Source organism: Delphinus delphis, chromosome 14, assembly GCF_949987515.2.
Source record: "Delphinus delphis chromosome 14, mDelDel1.2, whole genome shotgun sequence".
Classification (NCBI taxonomy): Eukaryota; Metazoa; Chordata; class Mammalia; order Artiodactyla; family Delphinidae; genus Delphinus; species Delphinus delphis.
In genome coordinates this window covers 22,209,762-22,222,974 of record NC_082696.1, presented here as the reverse complement: position 1 = coordinate 22,222,974, position 13,213 = coordinate 22,209,762, and positions in this window count along the sequence as shown.

Below are 13,213 nucleotides of genomic sequence, written 5' to 3'. Positions count from 1 at the left end.
AAAAAGAGGAAATTCTCTTCCAAGGAGGAGCCACTCAGCAGTGGACCTGAGGAGGATGCTGCCAGTGAGAGCAGCAGTTCCAAGAAAAAGAAAAAGCTCCGAAAGCTGTCCCAGGAAAAGTAGAATGGACATTTCCCTAGTAGGGCATAACTTGCAGAGATATTTCCCAACCCATCCCCTATAGCCCAATAAAAATAAAAACAAACAAACAAAAAACAAACAAAAAAATGGTCTTTTAGTCTGGAATTATCACTCCACTTTCTATGAAATATCAAATATTCTTATTGAGTTCTATATACCTTAAACTCAGCAAATGTTGATTTGCTAATAATTAAATGTAAGAAATTCCAGATTTCTTCATTAATCTAGCTTTGAGAGTTAAAAACAAAGGATTACGGAAAATAACTGTATATTATCTTGCCTGCTTTTATAATGATTCACTGAAAGGGTAATGTCTCCTTTAAAATGCAGTGGCCACTTCAACTATGTTTGAATAGTCAATCTAGCCATTTTAGTATATGACTGTACAGTTCTCCATGTGAGTGTGATGAAAAAGGCTGAAGACCAACAATGTCCAAGAGGAATAGATTAATAGTTCTCTTGAGTTCCACTGGAGGCTGTTCCTACCCAAAGCAATGACCTCTGCCTTGATTATAAAAGTTTGTTGAGTCTAGCTGGGCTGAGAAAGCAAGATCTGAGATTCAGGTTCATTTGGGGAAACCATAAAAATGATCATGGCCTCACAAACATGACTCTTATTAATTTTGGCAAAGATTTCCACTTAAGTCAATGGCCACATATAAAAAGAGAAATATATAAGTTAACAGTGCAACTTTATAGATTATAAGTGGCATTTTGCATTTCAACAGTAGCTATATTAAATTTGACATACCCACTTGGGGATGCTGATAAACTAAAAACAAACAAAAACAACTTGTGGTATAAATGATGATTTCTTTGATACCAGCCATTATTTTTTAAAAGGGAGAAGAGAAGCTGATTATAAATGTATAAATACGGTTCAGAAACAATTAAGAAAAAACATCATATGGGTAATACTGTCAAATATACTGATTAAAAATATTTTTAATGAAATTCATTTAAAAAATATTTTATTGGTTGAATTACTTTGGATTATAGACATAGTTGCCCATGCCTAAATGCACTAACATTTTCCATGTCAAAATATTTTTTTTCCTGAAACTACCTAACTATTAGCAGCTGTCTATGTGAGAAGAGAGGGAGGATTGTTTTCGCTTCACTCAAAGATTAATGATATTTTACCGCTTCAAACGAAGGTTTCAATTCTGGCTTTCATGGAAGGCACCTCCTTCTTGTCTCCTTTAATTTTATTGCCACTTTTTAAACATAATTATTCATTCTGTGGCATATTAAAATAGTCTACAAAGCAAAAGTTTTTATTGGAAGTAAGATTTTGCTAGCTGTTAACTCTGCAGAAGTACACTTCTCTCGTTTACCAGGTAGCATTCCAATCATTTTTTTTGTTTTTGTTTTTGTTCAAATATTTAATGCTGGCTAAGAGATACGGAAAAGGGGTGAGAGAGGTGCGTTGAATTTGTTCTGTTTTCCTCCAGGTTGAATTTCTTTTTGGTTCTCCAAAAGAGATGTTGCAAAATTTCAAGGATAGAAATTAAGTTCTGCAATAGGGAAATTATTATCTACATTCATAATTCTCTGACCTGTTATCAGAGATGAAACGAGGGTAGCACACGGTCATCAATCTTTATGGGAAATGAGGATGGTCTCTGCCAAACTTGTCCAATTTCTGACCACCCACTTTCACTCCACTTCAAAAGCCTTGGATTTACTGGCCACTTTTTAAATTTGTGTGCGATTCCAGCAGGAATAAAGCAGCCACAAAGGAAAAAATATATGAGGTACCTAGCATAGTCAGATTCACAGATACAGAAGTAGAATAGAGTTTACCAGAGGCTAGAGAGTGGGAAGACTGGGGAGTTACTGTTAATGGATATACAGTTTCAGTTTGGGAAGATGAAAAATTCTGGAGATGGTTGACAGGCAATGTGAATGAACTTAACGCCAGTGAACTGTACACTCAAAAATAATTAAAATGGTGAATTTATGTAATGTTTATATTACAATAAAAATTTTGATATAGCTCAATACACCATTTTAACTGTAATTTGAAAAGGCATTTTGGAATGTTTCATTAAAATAAGTAAGAAATTACAAAAAATTGTATGTAATACAGACAGCAAGTATACAAATGGAACTTTAGAGAAATTATGAAAACAAGAGTTTGTTGTAATTTTCTTGTTAAGCAAAAACAGGGCTGGTTTATAGAGAACTCAGAAAAAAGTTGTTTCTGATGATGGTATTGCTCACAAAATTGTTGTGTTTCAAGGGTTTCAGTTCAGATGGGCTGAACACCCAGTTTACCTGGCTTGTACATTTGCACTGTAAACATGAAAAAACACTAAGCAATCTTCAGTGATCACATCACACTTCCACAGTCCAAGATGTGTGTACTTTACTCCATAGCAGTTCAGCCAGACAATGACATTTGAGATAGCAAAATCTATTACACCACAATTCAAGGACCGCTGGCTACAAACGATAACCAGGGTGGGAATGGTCAGATACTGAACAGAGTCACAGAATACAAACTGGTATGAATTAACTAATTTTTCTGGTAGTAAATCTTGCCTTCTTCACTGAGGGGATCTTTCTTTCTTTCCATTGAAAAATGCGATTCTTCTTTGAAATTATTATTAATAACAATAGCTCCTATCATCTTTAAGCTCCAGTTCTGCCCGACATTTTACAAGTACTACCTCTAAGCATCATAACAGTTAATGAAGATAGGCATCATTTATTTCCCTTTATAGACATGGAGTTGGGCTCAGAGAGGCCAGTCCTTGCCAAGTCCACCTAATGAGTGAACAGTAGAGACTGGGTTTACAGATTGGGTTTATATTCCTGCTTCTGTGGTTCCCAAGCGTGTGTTTTTCCCACTGTGCTCTGCTTTCTACTGGACCCCAAGTTTATCACTTATTCTTCTGGATGCAGGGCCTCTCACCTCTTGATTTTTTACTCTCTGAGACCTCTATTCCAAAGTTAAATTCCTTGTGCCTCATTTTAAACAAATTTGATTCCTCGATCCTTTTTCTCATCGATGTTCTAACAGCATGTCTTATTTTCAGTTCTATTTCTTAGCCTGGGATTGTGCTTTTCTTTGTTTCCAATTGTTCTGACTCTGCCAGACAATTCTAACTAACAATAAAAGTAGCTTCTCCAAGACCAGTAGAGAGAAGGTGTGATTAAAAGCACTGTTAAAGGAAGTAAAAAGTCCAAACTCTGGTGATATTTTATACCAGTTGGCACAGCAAATATCAGATGAATAATCAGTGATCCAGTTAAGTATGCATAAGCTTGTAGACAAAGTATGTTCAAAAGTTTACATGTGAATAGGTATCTTTGACTGAAAAATAATTTATATAAATTTGTATGATGTTATACCTATTTTTTCAAGCAGTTAAAATTTTAAACTAGTCATCATTCTGCTTAGGAAAATAGGGATTTAAAAATCTAAGTCAACTTCTTCCTTCCTAAAAACTGAACAAAGCTCACTTGCTCTTTCATCTGAATTCTAACAATTCTTCAGTCTTATCAAGGGTTTTCACCACCTGTCAGTCCCACCATGCGTTCACTTTCTTGCTTGATGTTAGTGATCCATCAATACAATCACTATCTTGCAGACACCATGCTGGATAGTGTGGTGGGAACTATTGGAGACCAAGTCCTCCATATGCACTCCAGATTCGTTCCCAGTTCCCTCTTGCTTCTCAAGGACATCACCCCTGAAGTTACCCTCCACTCCTATTGTCATCAGTTTCTTCTTCTTTCCTGAATCATTTATATCAACCTACAAACATACTGTTGCATCTCCACTTGGAGAGAAACATCTGTGCCACACTCCTTTTCAAGAATACCGTGTTCCATTGTTCTGCTCTGCTTCAAAGCTATGCATCCTGAAAAATTTGAAGATTGCCAGTTGTTCCTCAGGCTCTTTCATTATGGTTTCTGGTCTCACCACTCCACTGATACTGATCCTGTGAGTCACTGGGGAGCTTATGTTGCCACATCCGACATAGATGGATGTGGCAACATAGAGTTTTATCAGCGATGTTAACATAGCTGAACTCTTCTTCCACCTTGAAACATGTTCTTTTGGTTTCTGCGAAAACTCATTTTCCTGTTTTTGTTCTACCTCACTTGCCACTCCTTCTTTGTGTTCTTTGCTGACCCTTCATCCTCTTTATGCTTTGGCTTGTCCCAGGGCACGGTCTCAGCTCCCTTCTCTTCTCTATATGTCTCCCTAGATAACACTCTGACTCATTCTAAGAGCATTAAATGTCACTTGTATGCTGATGATTCCCACATCTACTCCTTAAACTCCAGATACATAAACCAATTGTCTATTTAGTATCTCTACTTAGACTCTGTAGTCATCTCACACTCAACATGTCCCCTTTCCTCCAAAACTACCCCTTCCACAGTGTCAGCCTTTACCCACCACCACCTGTTCAGCTGTTCAAGACTAAAACCCAGTTGTCCTCCTTGATTCCTCAGCATCCTGCATCCAAACCATTATAATTCGTGTCACCTCAACCTCCAAAACTTGTCCTGAATCTGTCTACTTCACTTTCCATCTTTACACCTACAACACCCTAATCCAAGCCACCATTACCGCCTACCCCAGACCTCTGTAATACTCACCTAAGTGGTCACCATGTCTCCATTATTCTTTTTAATCCATTCTCAACCCCACTTCCAACTGTCAGATCCCCATTTAAACTCCTTAATAGCATACCATAGTACTTAAAAGAAAATTGCAACTCTGTAACCTGACTTATAAGACTATAAAATCTGACCCCTGCTTATATCTCTGCACTCATTTTCTATTTTTCCCCTTTACCCACTATGCTCCAGCCACAACCTTTATTTATTTATTTTTTAATATTTATTTATTTGGCTGTGCAGAGTCTTAGTTGCGGCATGTGGGATCTTCGTTGCAGCATGCGGGATCATTTTTAGTTGTGGCATCCGGACTCTTAGTTGCGGCATGCGGGATCTAGTTCCCTGACCAGGGATCAAACCCGGCCCCCTGCATTGGGAGTGTGGAGTCTTAGCCACTGGACCTCCAAGGAAGTCCCCAGCCACAACTTTTAAACATTTAAATGTGTTCCTGCCTTAGATCTTTGTAGTAGCTACACCCCTCTGCTGTGAATGCCCTTCTCCCCAATTTTTGTATAGCTGGCTCCATTTTGTCAGTCAGGTCTCAGCTGAAGGTGCTTTCTATAGGTAACCAATCCAGATTAAAACACCTTGTTCCAGGAATGGTTTTCACAGTTTTTTAAAGCAGTGACTGCTTAGTTATATCTAGATAATACTTCTATGGGTTCCCATCGCATTTTCTTTTTAAGAAAATCATTGAAATGTGTTCTGTCAAAGAAAAACTAGAGCTGGACAGTAGTTAAAGTGGTAAAAACAGATTTTAAATTAGGAATTTTTTTTTTTTTTTTTTTTTTTTTTTTTGGGTACGCGGGCCTCTCACCGCTGCGGCCTCTCCCGTTGCGGAGCACAGGCTCCAGACGCGCAGGCTCAGCGGCCATGGCTCATGGGCCCAGCCGCTCCACGGCACGTGGGATCCTCGCAACAGGGAAAAGAGACCTCAGTATAGAACTGGATTCATTTCCTAATACAGCAAGGAAAAGTGAGGATTTATAGTAAGTAGCAGGGTAGTTGGAAGATTACTGAGAGGGAACAACAGAGGTAAAGGGAAATTTCTGCCTAAACCGACATGACAGAATTCTTGCCAAAGAGAAGCCAGGATGATTGGATACTACCTGGCAGGGTGTGAGGGTGAGGAATCTGATCAGATACTGAGGGTGGGGATTCTGGCTAAACTGACTTAGTGGGATTCTCGCTAAAAGTAGACTTTTGAGGAATGCCCAAGGATGGGGCCTAGTCAGGTTCAAAGGAATCTGTCTAGAGTTTGGTCAAGGAGAGTCTCTGTCAGTTCCAACACATCTAAAATGTAAAACTGGTTGTTCTGCTCTATAAATTCATCGGCTGCATAGTTCTAAATGAAATAGCATGCTGTTCTTTTTTTTTTTTTTTTTTTTTTTTTTTTTTTTGCGGTACGCGGGCCTCTCACTGCTGTGGCCTCTCCCGTTGCGGAGCACAGGCTCCGGACGCGCAGGCTCAGTGGCCATGGTTCACGGGCCCAGCTGCTCCGCGGCATGTGGGATCTTCCTGGACCAGGGCACGAACCCGTGTCCCCTGCATCGGCAGGCAGACTGTCAACCACTGCACCACCAGGGAAGCCTGCATGCTGTTCTTTGTGTTAAGGAGTGTGTTTATCCTTTTTAATTAATCAGCTTTTAAAATTAATCAACTTTTTCTCCAATTGTAGAAAAGTATCTTGGATATTAATTTCTGCACCAATAAAGGATATTAGTTTTGGTTTCACAAAGTGTTTACTTCTACTCCAGGTTTGTCATTCTTCCATAGGGAATTTGATTTTCTCCTCTCTCACGTGCATGCACACACACAGACACACAGATGCACACACATGTGCACACACACACTTTCCATTTTCTGCAAAATCCTTCGAAAACTATTTTGATTTTTAAAATACAGATCACAGAAAACTTATATAGAATCAACACAGTTCAGCAAATGCATAATAAAAACTTTTACTTCCTGTTAGTGCGTATCTCTTTTTGGCCAGACTTACGAATATCATCAAACTTCAAGTGATATATCTGTTGTTTAATACATTTGAAATGGAAAGGTAAGACTCCCCACATAGAGTAGGTCCGTTTCCATTATTTAAATATCTTTGACATTTGACCGTCTATTGTTTTATCGATTCGTTAGACAGTAGTTATTATAACAGTCAGCATCAGCTGGATTTTACCTTAGTAACAAATAACCCCAAATCTTAGTGGCTTATAGGAACAAAAGCTTATTTGCTGTGTCAAAGGAAGAGACAGTGACAAATTGCACTCTATATTTTAAAAACTTCTGTCCCAAAATGGTACACGTCATGTATACTCACATCCTATTTTCCAAAGCAAGTCACATTATCATGCCTAACATCCAAGGGAAAGGATGGAGCACTCCTACCGTGTGCAGAGAAGGTGAAGCACCACCCTGATAAACAGCCCTAATGACTCCCAGAGCTGTATCATGTACAAATAATGAAGGATCATGTATAAATTAACAAGAATGCAGCCAACCATACTTTGTCTGCATGATGTCAAGTATCAAGAGGTTAGATAACTCTTATGTGGGTTTGGACTAGATAAGAATCAAGTCTTCATTACTTCATAAGGCTCTTGAACCCATTACTTCCTTTCTATTTCCACTGTTTGCACAGTATTCATTTTCTCATCTGGTGTTACTGCAGTCTTCTCCTTGCATAAATCTTCTCTGCTGCAGTCCATCCTGATTAGCTCTCCACAAACACTGCTTTCATCATGTGACTCCCTTGCCAACAAGACACATAAAAACAGAAGACAGTTAAAAATGAGACAGACTCTTTAGCCTGACTCTTCAAGCCTTCCACAGTCTACCAGCAATTAGCTTTTATTTTTCTAGAATTGACAAATGCATCCAGACTGTTTGCCCACTTACCCTCAGATATTTATTCCTACGTTGTTGTTGTTGTTGTTTTGGCTGCGCTAGGTGGCTTGCAAGATCTTAATCCCCGGCTCAATCTCAATCCCCTGCTCCGGAATTGAACCTGGGCCCCCAGGAGTGAAAGCACCAAGTCCTAACCACTGGACCACCAGGGATTCCCTACATTGTTAAAAATAGTTCTCCTGCTTCAAATTCTTACTCTTTGCCTCTTTTGCTGTCACTCTAACCCATTCTTCAAGACTTAACTGAACTTCCAACTCCTCTATGAAATTTTATTCTACAAACAATTTGCTAAAGAAGCTTGGCATTGATCTCAGGTAAAACCTTAGAATGCAATGCTTGCTTGCTTAATTAATTAATTAACTTTCATTGAGCACCAAATATATTCCAGGCAGTGTGGTAGTTGCATGTGTTAGAAGGTCTAATAGACATCTCAGACTAACCATGACCAAAATGGAACTCTTGTTTTTTCCCTCTCAAACGTGCTTTTCCCTCATTCTTCTCCAAGCCTGTTATTAGTAACTCCATTCACTCAGCTGTATATGTGAAAAGCCCAGAGTATACCTTGTCTCTGCTTTATCTCATACTCCGTATCCAGTTTATCAGCAAAACTCCTTCAAACTATCCCACGTCCAATTACTTCTCACCACTTCCCTTTCTACCTCCACAGTTCAAACGATCATTATCTCTTTTTTTTTGATTGTGCAGCCTGCTAAATAGTCTTCTACTTATGCTTATGAACTCCCTAGAGTCTATTTTATGCATAAGCCAGACTGTGTTCTTTTCTTTCTTTTTCCTTAATTTATTTTTTAAAATTTATTTATTTTTGGCTGTGCTGGGTCTTCGTTGCTGCATGCGGGCTTTCTCTTGTTGCGGTGTGCAGGTTTCTCATTGTGGTGGCTTTCTTTTGTTGTGGTGCACAGGCTCTAGGCACGGGGGCTCAGTAGTTGTGGCGTGTGGGCTCAGTAGTTGTGGCTCACGAGCTTAGTTGCTCCGCGGCACGTGGGATCATCCCAGACCAGGGCTCGAACCCGTGTCCCCTGCATTGGCAGGTGGATTCTTAACCACTGCGCCACCAGGGAAGCCCCAGACTGTGCTCTTTTCTATTCAAAATTACTACAATGACTACTTATCTTACAATAAAATCCAAAGCTTGTTTTCTTGCCCACTAGGCATAAAATTTGGCCTTTTGCTGTCTCTCAGACCACATTCCATTTTTTTCCCTCAAGTTCAGCCTCTCGGTTCTCCTTGCTCTGGTACGCAGGACAAGTCCATACTGCCACTGAGCATTTGCACTTGCTTGTTCTTCTTGTCTGGGAAACTCTTCCCTTCTACAACTGCCTGACTCTATTCTCCATTTCAGTCAAATCTCTTCTACAATGACATTTTATCAGAGAGGCTTTCCATGACTACTCTGTAGAAAATAACACCTGACACCCCTATCTTCTTTAATCTCTTCCTGCTTTATTTTTTCATGGAACTTATCAGCATCTATATTCTTTCTCTCTTTCTATTTTTTTTATTACTTTACTATCTACTTCCCCTCCCACTACAAGTGGAATATGAGCTTGACAAACGCAGAAACTTTATTTTTGTTCACAGCTGTCATGACAGTGCCTAGAACAATACTTGTCATATAGTAGGTGATCAGTATTTTTACCAAATGAATAAATGAATGAATGAAAAGGGCAATTAATAATTACCTGTATGAATATAGCTCTCATTATTGCATTTCTTCCCATATTTGATTTTCTTATATAATTCAGGAGTGTTTCCCAGTTTTTGAAACTGTGAAGTTTACAAAAGCAATGTATTATATATATACAATTGGATTCTCAGAAACATTAATGAATACCCACCTACCTAGTGAAAGCCAGCTTTGGAGTGCTTTTGAAAACTGGATAATGCAATAGCAGAAACACCTCTATGCTTGCATTTCCCTATATGTCTTTTTCCATGCATTTCTTCTGACCAGACTGTATACTAGAAACTCTATGTAAATCTTCCAAATATAGGAAACATAATTATTAACTTTGCATGTAGCAAAAACTTAGAAAAGATTGTTAACAGGATTAATGAAGGAATCAATTTCTTCACACTGATACACTGGATTGAATTCAACAGGATAAGATGTACTCAGCAACCTGACCATGTATTCAGACCAGTGCATTAGGCAGGATGGGCTTTCTGACTTGGTGACAGCTCCTGTGAAAACACTTGGGCCAACATGAGGAGAGGCCATGAGGGCAAAGCCGTCACTCAGATCTTGGTATGGGCTCAGCCTCCCCTTGCTCGTTGCATGATCTTGGGTAACTTGCATAACCATTTTGAAGTTTAATTTTGTCTTTAAATAGGAATAATAATCATTTGTGAAGAAATTGAATTGGGGGAGGCATGATATTTTTGTGAGATTTTTTGTTTTCCTTTCTTCCTCTGCTTTTTTCCCCTTCTCCTGTTCCCTATTCGGTCTTCGAGCGGGTGTATGCTCATAGCTTCTGGAAATGGTGGGGCAGAGGAGAAAATAGAAGGCATTCAGGATGTCTGCATTTGTTTTTCATGACTTTTTAAATGCAGGTTCAATCCCAGTTCCCTAATCAGGGATTGAACCTGCGCCCTCGGCAGTGAAAGTGCAGAGTCCTAACCACTGGACCTTCCGGACATTCCCATGTTTTTCATAACCTTAAGCACCAAGAGAACGGAGGGCAGCTGAGGTACAGATAAAAAGTTGAGACACAGCAGAGAAAGAGAAGCTATCTCTCCCTTCTCAGGTTGGAGGGAAGGAAGAGAGATGGTGGGGGGCGGTCCTGAGAGCAGGGAGTTAAGTGGTTTCCTGCACCCTGCCTCCCAGTTAGAGACCCAGAGAGGAGTCAAGGTCCCAGAGAGAGAAGGGCTCCTTGATGGACAGTTGTGGCCCATCAGGGAGTCAAGAAAGAGCCATAAACCTGGAGGACCTTCACCGATAACCTGTGTGAACCGATAAGCAGACAGCTTGGTACCTGCTGACACAGATAAGTCAAAGACTGCTTTCCTTCTGCACCTCACTCCCTGCCCCACCTCCCCAGCCGAAGAAAATAACAAGCCTCGTGAAAGGGGAGGGATACGATTGATTAAGGCAGAAGGAGAGATTAAAACAAAAATTGGGTTGAATTATTTACAGATTAAGGTAATGCCTTGAACAACTTTGATTTGTTCGAATAAAATTTATACACTCCTTGGCACACAGTAGAAGATCAATATAATAAAAGCTACTCCTATCCCAACTATAAATATCTTATATGGCTGTTCAAAAGGTCAATATTAACTTTTATTTACACAAAAGTAATCTTTAGTTCAGGAAAGGTAAGGATCCCACTCATCATGGGGGAGGTATGGAATCCACTTTGAGTACATTGTCAAGAGGGCTGATAATGACTCATGTGTCAATAGGGAAGGGTGAATCACACAGGTAGTGAGAAGTCTGGCATTGAACGGTTAAAATAACTGGGGCTGTGAAAAGTGAATAAGGGAAGGCTGAAGGGAGAGATGATAGCTGTCTTCAGAGATTTGAAAGGCTTTTTGTGGAAGATAGCATGTCCTTGTTCTGAATGGAAGTTGATGGCATGATTGTTTGATCCAATCAACAGAAAGAGGAAGTTTCTCTTAGTTGAGTGTTCTTCAGTGCTAAGGATTCAAGCAGATGTTCAATATTCATTATGTCTGGAATTCTGTCAGAGGATTCCTGTATGCAGAGGAATGTGGCCTCGTACTTTCCATTTTAGGATGATATGTGGGGCAGGCCGAGGCCCACCAATATTATGAAATTCCAGGAAATATGCTGGGTGCTCTGTACCATTAGTTCACTGAGTCTGCCTGATGGTCTCATGAACTAAACACTGTAAGTGTTATTACAGTTTAGCCTTATGTAGTTTACATAGTAAATTACCAGAGTTTATAGTGCCGGTAAACTACAGGACCAAGTTTTAAACCCAGGTTGTTGCATTAAAAGACGGTGTACTCGCCTCTACACACTCCATTTCCCTTTTGAAGAAAGTGAACAAATCCTTAGTTTAAGGACAGAAGTATCAAAATACACAGATTTTACTGATGTACTGACCAGTCGAAAGCACTGGCTTCTTGAAATACTTTAGCTATGATTCATGTACTTGTATAGCAATATTAGTACATAAGTTTATGACTATTTAACATATAAGAGCACATTAAGTATACTACTCCTGTCTTTTAGATGTATGTACATTTGTTTCCGCTACTACGATGGCCAATTTTATCTGTCCACTTGGCTGGGCCTTAGTGTTCAGATACTTGGTCAAACATTATTCTGCATGTCTCTGTGAAGGTGTTTTTTAGATGAGATTAACATTGAAATCACTGGACTTTGAGTAAAGCATATTGCTCTCCATAATGTGGGTGGGCCTCATCCCATCAGTTGAAGGCCTGAATAGAACAAAGACTGACCTCCTCCGAGAAGGAATTCTGCCAGCAGACTGCCTTTGGACGTGACTGCAACTCTTTCCTGAGTCTCCAACCTCCTGTCCTACCCTGTAGATTTTGGACTGGCACCTCATAGTCATGTGAGCCAATTTCTTAAACCTCTCTATATACATATACACATCCTGTTGTTTATGTTTCTCTGGAGAACTCTGATAAATTCAGTTATTTATATTTCTTTCTTTGCCCTTGTGTTTCCTGGTTTCTTTTAGCTTTAAAATTCTATGAGTGGAACAACTACATGTATGAGCTGGGAAGCAGATCCTTCCCCAGCTGAGCCTTCAGGTAACACCACAGCCTTAGCCAACACCTTCATTGCAGTCTCATGAGAGACACCGTACTCAGCTGTGCTCAGATTCCTGAACCTGAGAACTGCGGAATAATAAATGTTTTTTGCTTTAATAATATTCTATGAGTGGAACTTAACTTCCCTTGAGACGGTTTGGTGTAATAGACACAGATTTGAATTGCAAGACCTGGGTCCTAGCCTCTGGTCACTTGAATCTGTAGACCTGGGTCCTAGTTCCCAGTCACTTCCAGCTAGTTTGTACAGCTCTCACATCTCTGAGTCTCATTTCCCTGTCTGTAGTATGAGAGGACTAGACACTAGAACTTAAGTTTCCCTTAAGTGCTACAGTTCAATGTCTCTATTAATCATATGGTTTAGTCATCAGAGTAAATATTGATAAAAGTCACAAAAAGAACACACCCTGGATTTTCAGGCCTCTGGATTTGGCGGCAGTGTTCCAGCGTCCTTTGTGCAAGTAGCTAGCTGTCTGTGTTCAAGTCCTGCTCTACTTCTTTTTTTCCACCCCAACTGTTCTCTATCAATAGCCAATCAATGCTATGTGCATTTTTTTGGCACTTCTGTGTGTGCCCTGTGTGTGGATGCGTGTGTGTGCATGTTCACAGTTCAAGCCGGGCTGCTCTGGCTCTGGATGTGCATACAGCACTGGCATTCGGTTTTGCCTCCAGCATTTTCATGGATTAACTGGCGATTCCGAAGGGGAAGGGAACGTCTTTGAGAGTTTGAGTC